Source organism: Triturus cristatus, chromosome 10 (assembly GCF_964204655.1).
Source record: "Triturus cristatus chromosome 10, aTriCri1.1, whole genome shotgun sequence".
NCBI lineage: Eukaryota > Metazoa > Chordata > Amphibia > Caudata > Salamandridae > Triturus > Triturus cristatus.
This window is the reverse complement of record NC_140593.1, coordinates 241,045,727-241,063,323: the sequence shown is the minus strand read 5'-3', so window position 1 is coordinate 241,063,323 and position 17,597 is coordinate 241,045,727. Positions and strand designations below refer to the sequence as shown.

The 17,597-nt window shown below is 49.8% G+C and overlaps 1 protein-coding gene across 5 annotated transcripts in view; it reads right to left on the bottom strand.

The window, feature by feature from the left end:
* The window catches only part of UMAD1 (UBAP1-MVB12-associated (UMA) domain containing 1), a 136,976-nt gene that overhangs the window by 70,529 nt on the left and 48,850 nt on the right, over positions 1 to 17,597 (bottom strand). The gene's annotated exons all lie outside the window — the stretch shown is intronic.

The following is a 17,597-nucleotide window of genomic DNA, read 5'->3' as shown; positions in this document are numbered from 1 at the left end:
CCAACAGTTCCTGATTTTGAATGTAGAGAGACACTCGACAGCCAATTAGCATTCAGCGCGCGATCGGGAGGGTGCGCGCTTGGTTTGGGGAGGGTGCGCTTACGGTGCGGGTAGGGTGCGCGGATCCTCTGAGGCCATAGATGTATATGTACTTTTAACTCTAATTTTCTCAGGAACTACTGAACGGATTCACACCATATATGCAAAAGGCACGAGTCCGAACTGGGGACTACCTCTTTGCCAAATTTGGTGTCATTCCGTTCAGCGGTTCGGGCTGTAGCTGCGACAACAGATCCTATGGGAAATTGCATGGGGAAAACGCGTTTTGGGACCCCCCTTTTTTCTACGCCCCCGCTTGACGGATCACCGCAAAACTTTCAGGGTAGGAGCAAAGCAGAGCTGGCCAGTGGTTTGGAAAATTTCGCGAGGATTCGTCAACCGGCGCCAGACTTATTGGGAATAGAATGTTGCGGATTTCCTATGGAAAATAGGTCCTAACTATAACTACCTACTGGCGACCGCCAGTAGGTAATACATATTTTATATATATATATATATATATATATATATATATATATATATATACATATACATATACACACACACACACACACACATCTTCAAAGAAAAGCCCCGAGCTTCAAAGTAGCACTCCACAAGAGTACAGTTAGCAAAACCTTTTATTCAGGAAAACTGCTTCATGAATCCAAGTAGTCTCTCTCCCTGACGCGTTTCAGTGCACCAAGCACCTTAATCATAGGACGGCAATTAGGTAGAACAAGGAACAGACCTCCACCTTTAATACCCACATGGCACTCGCCTTCCAGTAAGCGGTATGCCGGGAGTTGAAGTCCCAATTCTTCCATTCAGGTATAGCCATGTATTTACCCACAATGTTTTTACTGCCAATTTACATTATTTCTCAGACCTCAGGTGGGTAAATACATGGCTATGAAACATCCTTAGAAACATATACATCCACTGGGGCATGCTAGGAATGAAACACCCTTTAAGCCTATGGCTTCACTGACACTAGCTGAGCTTCATATTGCCATTAGTGAATGCTAGATGTGGCCCTACATGCAAGCTTATAGATCCAGAGGACCTGGCCAGGTGTGAGCCTCCATTAAAGTCTATGGGTCCACTCAGGCGGCCAGAAGCAGGACTTACTTCTTGAGGACGAGGCAGGCATCCAATCGGTAAGGCTTCCGATGCCTATATTGCAAAAATTACAGTGATACCCGAGCCGGAACCTTTGGAGTATCTCTTTAAAGACCGACGATTTCCGGTTACTCCAAAGGCATCGAGTACACCAGACCAACAAAGGCGATGGGCAGGGCGCTCCGCCGCTGCACAGGTAGAGCCAGGCTAGACTGCGAGGGGCCGCCCGCTCTCAAACCTTGAAAAAGCAGAAACCATCTTAAAACGCTTAAAATTCTTTAACGCACTGCACCGTAAAAATCAAAACAAAAAAAAGCATGAATGATTTTCAATATCATAATAGAACCCGAGGTCATCATTTTGTACAAGATTAAAAAAATATTTTTTAGAACATGATCTGCAAAAATAAGCAAACATTACTTATAACAATATTTCATTATTGAAATATTTAAAATCAAACATACTATTTTATAATGGTAACAAAAGTACATGCGTTCAAGCTGTAAGCTTTAAGCCAAACCGTGCTCAGGTGACGCATGTTGGTTTTAACGTTGCACACAAATAGGTTAGCTCCCTTTCAAGATGGCCTCTTCGTTAACCTTCACCCTCACTCATCCTTTAGTTCAATCCAAGAACCAGACTCCCAGCCGCTTTTCTCGCGAGATTTGCCGCGGTGTGCCCTTGCACTGTTTGCAGAAGACATGGATCCCCACCAAGCTTGGGGCTGCCATTGGTGAGGGCATGGTTCTGCCAGAATCCTCGAAACTCAAAATAGTGGGGGGTTGTGTGATTTTGGGAGTGGGTGGTAGATGTGGCTCCCGTTTGGATGAGGGGCAGTGCGGTACATTGGTGACATTTAGGGGCGGGCAAAGCTGATGGAGGATTTAATTGGCTAAATTGTTATGACGACGGGGTGGTGAGCGCCCATTTACAGCTATAACAAGGGGCGGCAGGGAGCGAGCGAGTGAGCAGAAGGTGTGATCACGCTGTGAGCATCTCATGTCCTCAGAGTTGTGCTAACGCCGCCATACGCGTGCAAGAGGTGAGACGCTGCAAGCTGTACGTGTGCACATCTCCTTTCCTCTGTACGCGTGCCGATGTCCTGTCTCCCTTCGGCCAAGAAACCGACAACAATAGATCTCGCCAAGGCGAGCAATGCATGCGCTGCGTTGCTAGGCGACACCTAAAAATCTGATGTTAAGGTAAATGAATTTACATAGTGCGACGTATACCCGAGAGTGCCTTGGTGCCGATAGCTAAGCTTGATGAAGGAGAGTGGGGAAAGAACCTGTTGAATAGCCAAGTTTTAAGAGGTTTTCTAAATGCCAGCAGAGATGATGAGGATCTGATATGGAGGGACAGAGTATTCCAAAGTCTAGTGGCTCCTGCAAGAAAGCTGCTGCCGCCCCATTTGGTTTTCTTAAATTTAGAAGGTGTAACTGAGTAGGTGCCCACAGATCTTATATTCCTGTTGGGAATGTACCAGGAGATGGCATTTCTTAAAAATTCTGGACACATGCCATGTAGGGCCTTAAAGGTAAGACAAAGGGTTTTAAATTTGATATGATTACTGACAGTGAGCCAGTGTAGTTCTTTGAAGGCCAAGGATACAGACGGATGTTTCAGAAGATCAAGAAGTGCTCTGGTGGCTGAGTTCTGGAGTACCTGCAATTTATTAAGGTATTGTTTCTGCAGATTGATATATAAGCCGTTACAGTAATCTATTTTAGATAAAATGAGAGGAAATTACTATTTTGTCTGGTGCTAACCGGTATGTAAGGGATGATCTTTCTAATAGTTCTTAATGTATTATAAGAAGCGGAAATGATGGAGTTAACATGTTTACTGAAGTTAAGTTTGTCGTCAAGAATCACTCCCATGCTATTAACCTTCGGAGTTGTAATAGGAAGTGAGCCCATCTCGGATGGTCAGCAGTCGGGAGTTCAAAAGCGAGTGTTGTTTCCAAAGAAAATTACCTCAGTCTTATCTGAATGTAGCTTAAAACAATGCCTATCCATCCAGGTGCAGATTTCTTTCATACAGTTGTTAAGCTGTATGCTCGTATTATTGGCCTTGTTTGCCGCCGAGACCACAATTTGTGTGTCATCTGCATAGGAAGTAAGTAAAAGACCAAAATATTGAATAGCGGGGCAAGCTCAGCCACGTACAAGTTAAATAGAGAAGGACTGAGCGTGGAACTCTGCGGAACCCCACATGGTAGTGAAAAAGTTTTGGAGCTCAAATTGTCTAGCATCACAGTGTTTTCCCTATTATTTAAAAATGATCTAAGTAGATCTAAAGCTGAACCTTTTATACCCATGGACTCTAGGCGATGGCAAAGTGTTGGATGATTCACAGAATCAAAGGCCGCGGATAGGAATAACAGGATCAAAGCTGCGTCTCATCCTTCATCAAGGATAGTTTTAAGTTCGTCTGTAGCTTTGATCAGTGCTGTTTCGGTGCTATGATCTGATCCAAAGCCAAATTGAGTTGGGTCTAACAAATTGTGTTCCTTAATGAATTGGTTAAGTTGGGAATTCATAATTTTTTCAACGACTTTGGCCAGGAAAGGACGTCTGAAAATAGGTCAGTAGCTAGAAGGAATGTCAGGATCAAGGTTAAACTTTTTTTAGAAGATGCAGAATGGATGCCTTCTTTCAAGCTGACGGACAAAGGCCTGGTAGAAATAGAGAATTAAAAATGTTGGCTAGGCACTTTGCTACAGGCTCATTAATTTGTTTGAGCACCGAAGGAGGACACAGATAATTCGGGGACCCTGATTTCGTGGACAGAATAAGATGTTGTACTTGAGTTGTATAGACTGAACTAAAACTGGATATGTCAGGATGGGAGGCGTGGTTATACTTCTTATCATCATTTACTAAGTTTTGCTGCGACGACGGGTAATAATTTCCTGATGCGCTAAAACTATTACAGATATGCTCCACCTTGTTCCTGAAAGAGTGGGCGATGTCACAGAAGGTTTGACTGCTGGTACTTCCCTTTAGCTACCGAGACTTTGGTACGTTTGTTGATATCTTTAAAGAGTGAATTATTGGAGGATTCTATTTGAGCTGTAAAGTACACATTTTTTTCTTTGACCATTAAGGTTTAATATTTGGCCAAAGTGAGTTTGTACATTTCCTTCTCCTGAGTTTCATAGTTAAGCCTCCATCTCCTCTCTTGTTGTCTACATTTTTGTTTTTCTAGGCAGAGCGCCTCGGAGTACCAGGGCTCAGAGGGTTTAGTTCTCCTGTATTAAAGGCATGATTTAGATAAGTCGAATAACTCTGAGCAGCCACTTCGGGGTCAGGTTAAGGAAAGGGTAAGTTCTCAAAGAGTTGAACTTGAAGTTGGCTGATGTTTATATTCTTCCATGCTCGATGGAGGGTCGGGCCTTTTAGCGAGCTGATAGTTGGAGAATCCTTGGGGTCTCCAAGCTCACAAACAATGGCAAGGGAGGGGTAAAACCTCAGGACTTGTGACCAGGTCATGGTTTCTAAAAATGGCATCCAGTAGGTGTCCAGCGGTAGGGGTCTGTATCAACTGGGTGAGCCCAAAGTTATTCATAGTCTCCAAAATGTCTCTAGAGTCTTTCTCTTCTGTTTGGTCTAGGTGGAAGTTTGGGTCTCCCAAGGTAGTTTCAGTATTGCAGATCATACCTTCAAGGAGTGTACTGATGGAGTTGAGAAACCTATTTCTTGGGCTGGGTGGGCGATAAATAAGTAGCCCTCTTAAGGATTTATTTTTGGTTACTTCAAACCATAAGATAGGGGTTCCCAGTCTTCATTTGATGAAGCAACAAATCTAGCTTAGATCTGGTCCCTGTAAATCATTTCAAGTCCCCTTCCTCTTTTCAGAGGTCAAGTCTAAAAATGGTATAGCCTGGAGGGACTGCGGTTATAAGGTCAGGGGTGGACGAACATCTGGCCAAAGTTTCAGTGATAAATTTAATATCAAACTGATGAGTTTCGATAAAAATGGCCATTTCTGTGGCATGTTTGACCATTCACTAGTGCACAACGGTATAAAGAAAGGGAGAGACACAGAGAGCATTTAGGGTGGGGAATGAGAGAATCTGATGGTAGGTAGGATGCTGCAGGAGAAAAGCTGCATACTTCACAGCTAGTCATGTTACCCATCCAAAGAGAGGACATATTAAAACTGGGGCACCCTTTGGTGCATCCCCTAAGGTCATGGAGCAGAAACCAGCAGGGGTTCCGGCACTAGGCACAGATGGGCGCAGATGGGCTTGCCAGTGGGGCGCCTGCTTCTCCTCTGGTCCTGCATACTGGCTTTATGGCCAGTGTCAGTTGAAACACTAGGCTGCTGACCAAGCCGGAAGTGTTGCAGGTGGTCGAGTGGGAGGAAAAGCTTCCCTCCACACAAATCGGCAGAAACTGCCGCGGTGGACAGGGGAAGCGAGTGCAACAGAGGCAGGTATGGTGGGGAATATAGAAAGCTGCCCAGAATATGTTAAAATAATTTTTAAACAAAAATGCGCATCTCAAGCGAAGTCAGAGTAACAAGGTAAAATCACACACATGCTGCCTACCAGCCACTATCTGATGATGATGGGGTGGCTGGGTGTGGTTAATAAAGTTTGTGATGCAGTGTGTTCAGTAAATGGTTGCACTCTGAAGAATAAAGATGTGCACTACAGAGCACTGTGTGTGGCATGGTAATTTGAATACTACCAGGATGGGGAGGACGCTACAACTGGCGATGAGAGAGGGGATTTGCAACCAGAAGAAATGAGAGTGCTCTCCCTGAGAGTTTGCCGAGGTCCCGTAAACTGCTTGTGCATGCCACGTGAACCCCAGTCAAAGTAAAGCAGTCAGCGGCTGGTGTAGTGTGTGTTGAGTCAAAGCGCCACTCCATCCAGTGCAAGGCTTTCAAAGAAGACGAAGGTCCCACTGAAAGTTCAGTCACAGTCGGCCTGGAACTTTCTGTTAAGGCCAAAAGAAGAGGGAGAGCGCAACATAACCCAGAGCCAGCCTACATATGGTAAGATAGCACTAAAGGCATCGGCAACCATGTTCAGAGAAGCACAGAAGGCTGCTATAGCCAGGTGCATGAGCTTGCCAAAAGAAGCAGCAGCAGCATCCAGGCTCCAAGAAATGCTAAAGGCAGTGAAAACCAAGCACGGTGCAGAAAGTCGAGAACGGTAACAACCATACACAGGAGACAAAACAGTCACACACCAACAAAGATGAAAAAGAGACCCTAGGACATCAGATCAGCCGTGACGACACTGGTGGAAGCACCCGGTTGGGGCTTAGAGATGGTATGAAGGGAGCCGATTAAAGTGGGCAGCAGACAGAGGTGGAGAGGGTTCTACTCTCAACGTCACTGAGGTCCACAGCTGGTGATGACGCTGTTGGTTTCCTGAAACCACCATTTCCATTTGATACTGCCAAAAAGCACAGTATTGGTACGCTGATGATGTTTTAATTTTCTTTAAGGAGCCAGAAACCTCCGGACCTCGCACCTTGCAGACTATGCAAGTTTTTGATGAGACCTCTGAGCTATACATGAATGCTGGAAAATCAGTGATATTTCCGATAGGTGGTGCCACTAGAGAGAAGGAGTGGGCGTCAGGATTAAAGCTAGCTGTCCATGGGTTCAAGCATTTAGGGGTGTTTGTTTCTCCAGACCGAACCGTGGAGCCATAATATAGCCCCACCGCTATCGCGTGTTAAGGAAGAAGAGAAGGCCTGGTCCACGCTAACATTGTCCCTGTTAGGCAGATTAGCCATTGGTTTCCCTGCCCCGTATAGTGTACCAGCTCCAGAATAACCCCACCCCTACACTATCCCTCCATCATGGTTCCGACAGGTCAAAGCAGTTCTGAGTCCATTTTTGTAAGGGAAGGGGTGGAACGATCCGTATAGCTCTCTGGACTTTCCAGTCCACATACTGTGGGGGCATTGCTCCTGCTGACGTGCAATCCTACTATGCTGCCTCCCACTTACTGATTATTAATGACTAGTGGTATAACGCTCAAGACGACCCAGCATACGCCACAGAGAGATGGGCAACACTTCCGTGCTCGACTTTCTCTATAGTGGGAGGGGGATGGGATCTCTTTCCCCGGCATCTAGGGTTGTAATACATATATGGAGATTGTCCCTACGAAGGCTAGGGAGGTGGGGGAGACTGACACCGGGGACACCATTGTGGCACGGCAATTTTCATCGACGGGCGGCCCAACTGAGAAGGTTTTAAAACTGGGATTCCATAGGCATTTCTACACCAAGAGATATCATACACAGCACGGTGCTAAAATCTTTTCAGGAGATGCAAAGTGATTACCAGCTGCTCCGTAGCCAATTCTACAAATACTTACAGTTGCGACACGCCATATTTCCTTAGCTGCAAGACCTCAAAGAACTGCCAGAATTGAGTCCGCTAGAAGGCAAATAGTTAATGGGAGATCTTTATACCCACAAGATCACTAAATGTATCAGTCTCCAGTTACAAACAGCTTCACTCCGCTGCCAGCCCTTAGGGCGGCATTGGGGGAGGACATTGTAAACACAGATGAAGATGACTTTTTCATGGTCACACCCTAACTTTTTGCCAGGTTTCTGATACCAACTTGATAGTGTGTGCTGGGATTCTGTTAACCAGGCCCTAGAACCTGTGTTCTTTCCCAAATCTGTACCTTTCTTACTCACAATTGGCACATCTCTGGGGCACCTGTGAGTCCCTTGTAAAAGGTACCCCTGGTACCAAGAGCCTTGTGACTAGAGAGAGCCTCTTAGGGTTGCAGCATGAATTGTGCCACACCCAGAGACCCTCTCCTTAACACCCACACACTGCCACTGCAGACTGCGTGTTTTGGTGCATACCAAACAGAAGAGTCGACATGGCACACATCCCTGTGTGCCATCCTCATCTACACTGCCTGGGGCATGGGTAAGTCACCTCTCTAGCAGGCATTACAGCCCTAAAGGCAGGGTGCACTATACCACAGGTAAGGGCATAGCTGCATGAGCAAGATGCCCCTACAGTGCCTGTGCCATTTACAGACTTTGTAAGTGCAGTGAAGCCATTTTGAGTACATAGACTGGAAGTTTGTCAACACAAACTCCACAGCTCCATGATGGCTTTACTGAAGTCTGGAAGGTTTGGTATCAAACTTCCCAGCACATTAAACCCACACTGATGCCAGTGTTGGATTTAATGGAAAATGCACACAGAGGGCATCTTTGAGAAAAAGCTACCAACTATGGTGATTCTTGAATGGCTCCCAGCCATCTGCCACCACCAGGCAGGTTTCTGGACCCCTTGGGTAGACAGCCCTCCGCTCTCTGGGTCTGGAAACAAAGCAAATCCTGGGATGGGGGGTCATGCCTCTTCCCCAGGATTGGCAGGGTACCCAAGGAGGGAGCTTCAAAGGCCTGTCGCCTTTGTGCTGCCTACAGCGTTTTGCTGCTATCAGCAACTGGCTCCCACCAATGCTAACCCCCATTTTGGGTGCGAGAACCAGCGGGAAATCCTAGGTAGGAAGAGAGGTGTGCCCACCTTTGTCAACCCCACCCCTCAGGTGGGGCAGGGAGGTGATGCACACATCTCAGTCCCCGCCATGTTGTCGATGAGGGGGACCCCTCCAATCAGAAAGAGACTTATGCCCCCCTCCCATTCGAGGGTGGCATACTAGGGGTTGTAGACACCCAAGAGGAGGGGACCCACTGGTCCCACCCTGCACACCCCTGTAACGCCCCTAAATTTAGTATTTAGGGGCACCCTAGAACCTTGCCTCCTCAGATTCGTTGTGACAAGAAGAGGGACCGAAGATCTGTGCTGCAGAAGAGAAGGAAAACAACTGCTTTGGCCTCAGCCCTACCGGCCTGTCTCCTGCTCTGTACCCATCCAAGCTGAACCCGGAGTGCCTGCAGCCTCCAAGAACCCCGAAGACTTGCCCTGTCTTACGAAGAACTCCGACTTCCAGTGGACACCGGATTTGTCCAAACACCAACCCAAGTCAGGGCCGGATCCGGGAGTCCCCACCACTCTGCACCCAGCACCCACGGCCCGAGTCTGAGTGGCCCAACACCCCAGTGAGGTCACCCCGGTGATCCTGACCTATGATCCAGCATTGGAGAACCTCCAACAACCTCCTCCTCGACGCCTGTAGTCTCATTCTGAAGGGTATCCCCAACCACAACCGGAACTGGTGAGAAGAACCTGACACAAAATGACACTCCTGCATCCGCAGACCCTGTGACCTGAGGTGCCCAATCTACGGTGTCCTGGTGTCCAGCAACTCTTCATCTTCATCCTCCAGTCGTTGGCTCCCTTCGTCTTATCTTCTAGCTCCAGCCTGCAGTCCTTTTTTGCGACGGACATCCTCCATTGAAACGATTGGGCTCCTGACACCTACTGAGCATTCTACACCCAGCCGCACCTGCGCCGCTGGTGGTGTGGACTTGGTGCTAACATGGGACCCCCTTTGCCCTGATCTTAACCGTAGTAAATTGGCTCCCGAGACCGAGTGGCCTGCCCATGAGCAGCCCCCAACCAAGGTGCCCCCTAACCCCATTGGCTAACATTGGTACCCTGCACTCTGCACCCGGCCGCCCTAGTGCCGCTGGTGATGCCCCTTGAGTGCCAACCTGAACCTTGGGGAACCATGGTTCTACCCCACAAAACTCCAATCCTATAACCGTTTTACTCACCTGTAAACTTAATACTTCGTTTTTTCCATAGGACTGAATGGTGGGTTTTCTCTGAAAATTCTTCTAAGTGTTGAACTGTCTTGTACTGCAACAAAAGTAACTTAGTGTCTGTAAAATAGTTAACCTGCTTGCTAGTGTCCTGTGTTGCTAAGACTGTGTTAGGAGTGTGTTTCATGCGAAACTAAATAAGTAATCTAAAAAGTAATCCAACAATAATTTCAAAAGTGTTTTTGAACAGTTTATAAATGGTTTTCTAAACTGCAAAAGTAATCTAAAGGTTCCTATCAGACCTGAGTGTACTGCATTTTGAACAGTAACATTGTATGAAAAATAACACTTACCTGCTACTAAGTACATCTTGGTTTTAGAAATGAAATAACACAATAATAACTTTTTATATAACCAATTGGTCTGGATTTAGTCTTTGAGTGTGTGACATAATTTCTTGCCCGAGTATTTGTATTTTTGTATTTATAAAACGCATCATTCATCCCGAGGGACATCACGGCGCAAGGACGGATTTTAGTGCAGTGCAGGTTTGTCTTGGATAGGATCAGTATCTAGGGAACAGGGTGATTTTCAATTTTTTCCTGAACAGCAAGTAATCGTCTGTCAGGCGAAGAACAAGGGGTAGGTTGTTCCAAAGGACAGCAGCTAATTTGGAAAAGGACCGGTCGCCCGTCCTGACCTTGGATGTGCGTTTGACTGAGGCGAGATCTTGACGACACGATCTCAAGTTGCGAGAAGGGACATGGAATTGTAGCTTATCTTGCAAAATGTGTGGTCCTTTTTTATGCAAGGTTTAATGCGCAAAACAAAGGAGCTTGAAACTGGCTCTCTGGTGAACTGGTAGCCAATGTAATTCCTTCAAGCAGTGGGGTGCTGAACTGTATTTCTTTTTATTACAAATTAATTTTGCAGCGGCGTTCTGGACCACCTGGAGTCTAGAGAAAAGATAGCCGGCCATGTCAACATAAAGGGCATTGCCGTAGTCCAGTCTGCTTAGGAGCAGAGCCCGTGTTACTGTTCATGTGAAATTTAATGAGATCGAGGGAAAGAGTCGTCTGAACAGTTTCAGTGTAGAAAAGGCTTTTCCGCACAAAGTGCGTACTTGGTCCTGCATAGATAGGGTGTCATCGAAGATGAGGCCCATATTTTTTGCCACTTGCTTGATTTCTGGGGCAGTGCCTGGGGCCACCAGCTATTGTCCCAAATTGCCTGGGCACCCCTGAAGAGCAGAATTTTAGACTTCCCGGCGTTTAGTTTAAAACAGTGCTGGGACATCCAGCCTGCAAGTTCAGTGAGACAATTTATTACGTTGTTCTTAGTCTCGGTGTTAGTCTGTTTATCAAGGGGATCACCAATTGAGTATCATCGGCATAAGAGCAGATGTCAAAACCCCATTTCCTACTAATATCCGCCAGAGAAGATACATATGCATTGAAAAGGGTGGGACTTCAGGTAACTCCTTGCGGGACTACATACTTTTTTTTTTTAAACTCTTTTTATTAACATTTCCATTTTCAACCAGTACTGCAATACCATATCGTGCTTTAACAAGTATATCACAGTTTGCTCGTGTCAGCCACTGCAGAGCGCCAAGGGTCCCATTCTGTCTCCTCCGGACCCCCACACCCTCCTCTTCCACTATGCCAAACATCTCGTGTCTTGCTTCCCCATACACCCCCAGTTAGTCTGAATCATCTGACAGGGATTCATCCTGTGGGGGGGGTCACAAATGTTCCCTCGATAGTCATTCCACTTCCCCCATATCTTAGTCCATTTTTTGGGGCATCTTCTGTGTACATAGACCGATTTCTCCGTCACCATTAGGTCATCCATACCATTACACCATTTTTGGAGGGTCGGGGCCTGCCTGGCTCCCCATTGTTGCGCAATGTCTCTTTTCGCCAAAGCCATCCCCAGCGCTACCCATGTTTGCACTGTCTGCGTAATGTCCGCTTCCTCCCAGATGTTCAAGATGCACCCCCTGGTTTCAGGGACCAATGTTGCCCCTGTGACTTGCGCAATTGTATGCATGACTGCTTTCCAATATTTCTGGATGTGTACACATTGCCATAATATGTGCCAGAACGTGCCCGGCTCTCCACATTGTCGGACGCAAAGTGGTGTGTCGGCTCTGTGTAGTTTATACAGTAGTGTCCTGGTATAATAGGTACGGCGCAATATCTTAAGTTGTATTAATTTAAATCTGGATGATATCGCCACTTCTCGTGGCGATACCAGCGCGTCCTGCCAATCAGTCTCATCCAGCTCCCCCACGTCGGCCTCCCATTTATTTTTGAGGGCTTGTGTCGGGTCTGGTTGGTTGTTTACGAGTTTTTTGTATGTGAGTGAGATAGCTTTCTTCGTCATATGATCAGTAAGGAGCCTGTCCTCAAGGGGTGTGGACTCTGGAAGTTTTGTGCCTTGCGGTATAAGTGCCGTGAGGGCATGCCTTATTTGTAAGTAGCGAAACGCCTCCGTGTCCGCCATCCCATAGCTCCGCTGCAACTGCTCGAACGGGACGGGGTTCCCCTTTTTCCACACATCCCCTACCTTTGAGATACCGATCAAGTCCCATTGTTTGAACCCCTTCGTGTTCCTGAGCCTTCCCAGTGTCTTGGTATCCCAGAGTGGTGTCGCCTGCGTGATGACTCCTTCCCATCGCATCTCCTTCTGCACTGCGTGCCAGATCTTAATGGTATGTACTGTAGGGCCTATAAGATGCTTGTGTTGATTCCTATTGTAAAGTACTCCCATAAGGTTATCCGCTCCCAGCAGATGCCTATCCATACGGTAGGCCGGATCTCCCTGATCAGCATGAAGCCATTGGTTGATTACCACCAGGTGTGAGGCCCAGTAATACAGCTTAATGTGTGGGAGTGCTATCCCTCCATCATACCAGCCTCTCCCTAGTTTGTGCATCGCTATACGTGTCGCCTTGCCATCCCACAGCAGCTTACTGAGTTCATTATTCACTTCCCGAAAGTATGCTGGGGCTATCGGGAATGGGGTATTTTGTAGGGCGTACAGAAACCTCGGGAGCGCCATCATTTTTAAGAGGGCTGCCCTGCCCAGTAGGGTGAGCGGTAGAGACCGCCAGCACTGCACATCCCTGCGGAGACGCTCCAGTGGTTTTTTAAGGTTTTCCGCTATGAAGCGGGATTCCTGCGCCGTGATGTGGATGCCCAAATACATGAATCCATCAGTCACTATCTTGGCAGCACAGTTACGTGGGAGTCGAGGCCTGTCGCCTGAGAGTATATAAATATGTGATTTTTCCCAGTTTATGGTATACCCTGAAACCCGGCCGAACGCCACACAAATATCCATGAGGCAATTGAGGTATCGGGCCGGTGAGGCCAGATAGAGGAGTATGTCGTCCGCGTAGAGTGATATTCTGTCTTCCCACCCCGGCGCCCATTTAAGCCCACGGATTACCTGGTCTTGCCGTATCCACGCCGCCAAGGGTTCTAGCACTAGTGCAAATAAAAGAGGCGATAATGGACAGCCCTGCCGAGTCCCCTTAGCCAGAGGAAAGGTGCCCGAGATCCTCCCATTGGCCACCACCTGCGCCATGGGTTTCGTGTACAGCAGTTCCACCCATTTTATGAATTTGGGGCCGAAACCTAAGTGGTGAAGGACCGCGAACAAAAACGGCCATTCCACCATATCGAACGCCATTTGCGCGTCCAGGGAGAGAATTATGGCGTCCTCTTGTATGAGGGATTTGCGCGCCATGACACTATTCACTCGCCGCAGGTTCAGCGCCGTGTTCCGATGCGGCAGAAACCCCGATTGGTCCGGGTGGACCACCGACCCCAGACAAGGCTGGAGCCGCCTCGCCAGTACTTTGGCTAGTATCTTTGCCTCTGCGTTGATAAGGGATATGGGCCGGTAGGACATGCAACTGGTTGGCGGTTTCCCGGGTTTGTGTATTGCTACTATCGTGGCCAAGCGCTGGTCCCTAGGAAGCTCCCCCCTCTCTAAGCTGTCATTATACATGTTCAAGAGGTGGGGTGTTAAGATCGTAATCAGGTGTCGGAAGAGCTCCACCGGGATACCATTAGGCCCCAGAGCCTTGCCCGTGTGGAGTGCGAGTATGGCCTGGGTCGTTTCTTCCAGCGTAATGTCCGCCTCAAGCGCCTGCACTGCTGTGTGAGCCAACTTCGTCATTTGGATGTCGTGCAGGAAGGCTCTGTTTTCTTCCATAGTGGCCGTTGCGGTCGGTGTGTATACGCGCTCATAGTGTGCCGCAAGCTCCTCTACAACAGCCTGGGGGTCTGTGATTAGCGCGCCGTGTGGTGTGGCCAGCTCTGCTATCCACCTATTAGCTTTGTCTTTTTTATCTAGCCAGGCCAGTAGCTTCCCCGCTTTGTCCCCCTGCTCGTATACTGTGTCTTGTGGTCTGTAGTCTAGATTTTGCCTCCTCCCATACAAATGTCTTGTATTCTTGTTGCGCCAGCTGTAGCCCATGTGTTGCCGCCTCCGTAGCGTCGGCGGCGTGGTCCGCCTCTGCCCTTTGCATGCGCTCCTCTAGCGCGTGGAGTTGTTGGCGCTGGTGCTTCTTGTGGTGCGACACTGAGGAAATGGCCTGACCCCGCAGGACCGCCTTATAGGCTTCCCAGAGCGCCGCTGGCGACTTCACCGTGCGTTCATTCTCCCTAAAGTATTGTTTCGTGGTGGTGACCAACTTTTTCTTGATCTCTTTAATCGCTAGATAATGTGGGTAGATCGGGAAGAGTCTGCGCCTGCCCGGGATGTCTGATGAGTATGTGAGCATGATTGGGGAGTGGTCCGAGATTCCCCTGGGCAAGTGTGTCACCTCCGCTATCCGTTCCAATCCCAGCATCTGGGTAAACATGTGATCTATCCGCGACTCACTGTTGTGCACCCCTGAGTGAAAGGTATACTGCCTGTCGTGTGGGAATTACGCTCTCCAGATATCTGTGAGGCCGACCTTATCTACAAAATCTTTAAGTTTTGAACTAGCGCTACTGGGGCCTCTGGGGGGTCGCCTATCCATGGCGGTGTTAACTACGGCGTTGAAATCCCCCCCTATAATCGTTGCGCCTTGTGGAAGCGACATTAGGAATGCTCCCAGGTCCGGGAGCGCGGTACCATGTAATGCTGGTGGGATATATACTGATACGAAGTTGTACCTTTTCCCTTCCCATTGGCCCGCCAATGCGGCGAATCTGCCCTGCGCATCGGTCCATGTCTGTTGTACTATCAGGGGGCAGCGCTTATGGATTAATATACCTACCCCCCGGGATCCTGAGGTGAACTCCGAATGAACTCCCATTTTATATCCCCATCTGTCTAAGGCTTGACATGCGGATCCCATCAAGTGCGTTTCTTGCAGCAGTGCTATCGCCGGCCCCTTTCGTTTAATGTATTGTAGTACCAGTCCCCGTTTAATCTTGTCCCCCAACCCGTTGACATTCCAGGACAGGACCACTAGGTGCTTGCTAGTACTGGTGTGATCAGCGGTGTGCGGATTGTCGGTCGTCCCTAAGGTCTGTTCCGAGTCCGGCCCCATGTGCTATCGTATGTGATATATGCGATGTACAATGAACGGTGTGTGGAGAGTCTATGCAGATGCTGACTGAGCTTTCGGTATGCAGATAAAACCTTGTGAACCAAAACCCCCTGTAAACACCCTATCCCCCCCCCACCTCCCTGCTGCCCTGCCCGGCGGATTCCAAACTACCCACCACCCCCAACTGAGCAGAGTGCTTTGTCCCCATAACTGTGTACTTGCGTGCCAGGGGGGAGATGCCCGTTGCACCCAGTCTTAGTCTCCCCCTCAGAGCTTCATTATGTCCACGGCTGTGAAGAGAGCTCAGGCTCCGGCCGTACAAGCCTCCTCCTCAGCTTTCTACAGTATGGCGCCGCCTCCAGCCTTCGTAGGTCCTTTGTTCCATCACCGGCGAGAGGCCCCGGGGAGCTAGCCAGGTCCAACCCTCACAGCCATCCTCCGGGAGCGACAGAGGTCGTCGTGTCCCTTCCGTTGTCTGGCGAGCCCCACGTTCATACCGTACTTGGCACGGTGTCATAGTCGTCCGTCCGCCTCCTCTTGCAATGGGTCCGATACCTCCGCCCTGTCCGCAGACCGTCCAGGTCTCTGCGTCGCTCCCGTGCTTCCCGTTGGCTTCCGCCAGCCCTCCAGCCATTCCGTGGCCTCCGTCGGGGACATGAAGAACCAGGTTTTGCCCTCCGCCTCCACCCGGAGCTTCGCGGGGAAGAGCATTGCATACTTCAGTTCTCTCTTCCGTAACTCTTTCTTCACTTCCAGGAAGTCTCTGCGTTGCTTCGTTACCAGCGCTGTGTAGTCCGGGTATATCTCAATTTTGCTATTCTCCACTCGGAGTGAGGGGGCGACTCGCGCTGTCTGCAGAATGGCGTCGCAGTCGCGGTCGCGGAAGTTGAATATTCTTGCCAGTATAGGCCGTGGTGGGGCTCCCGGTTTGGGTGGCCCACCTGGCACCCTGTGCGCCCTTTCCACCGAAAAAAACTCCGACAAACCTCTAGGTTGGAGTTTATGCTTGACGAGGTCTTCCACATACAAGTCCAGCGCCGGGCCGCGCACGGTCTCCGGCACTCCCACTAAGCGGATGTTATTGCGGCGGGCGCGCCCTTCTTGGTCGTCCAGTTTCGCCTCCAGTTGTTTCTGTGCCAGTTCCAGTGCCCTCACTTTGGTTGTGAGCAGCGTTGTCTCCGTGGACAGGGTGGCCGTCGTGTCTTCCACCTCCCTCAGCCTATCGTTGATTTTTGACACGTCTGCTCGTAACAGTGTAATGTCCGTGGAGATCGTACCCATCGCCGTTTGCATTTGTGTCAGTGTGCGCATTATATCCTCCAGGGTAACCCCCCCGGGTTGACCGGCCTGCGCTGTGTCCTCACTCTTCCTGGGAGTCTCTGGGGTCTGCGAGCTCTCTCTGCGGTAGGCATATTTGTCTAATTTGCCTGTCTGCGGCCCCCGCTGGCCTTTCCCCCCCATGGTGCTTACTTCGTCTCGCGGTGTAGCGGGCAGGTCGGTAGTCGCCGCTGCCAGACTGCGCCTTACAGGTCAGCGCTCGGCCTGTCGGTTTTCCCTTCCCTCCTCGCCTCCGCTCGTGCAGGGGACCGTTGTCCAGAACGCGCCCACTCTCCTCAGGTCGTGTCGGGGAGCACCATATGCAGCCCACTGTGCGTTGAGTCCACTATATGTCCCTGCCGCACCCCGGTATGACCGTGCAGGGGGGGGGGGTTTAGGCGCTTGATCTGATCACCAGTGTTGCCCCCGCCACGCTCCGAGGGAGTTCAGGCTCACCAGCACTTTCTGCTTTCGGTCCCGATCAACCCGGGGCACGTCCGGGCTCCGGGCCGCAGATCCCGGCAGCAGGGCCCCTTATCCGCCGGTGCCGGGGTGGGGGGGCCGGGACACCTCTGTCACTCGTGTCTGCTCCTCTGCGTGTGCCCTGTCCCGCATTTCGGCCTCGCACCGCAGGGACCTGAACGTCACGAGGCCCTGGTCCACGCCGGTCGGCGCCCCCACTTTTCGTGCTCCGCAGCCGCTTTGCTTCGTCCTCCGCGGCGTCCCGGTCCCCGGAGCGGGCCAACGCTGCGCGCCACTTCCTCGGCCGAGCCCGTGTACTCCAGGCCCCGGTCGCGGTCCCGGGGAGTAGGCCGCACCCCCGGCCTCGCCGATGCTGACTCTGCGGCGGCACCTCCAGCTCCCAGACGGCACTCGATCGGCACCGGAGC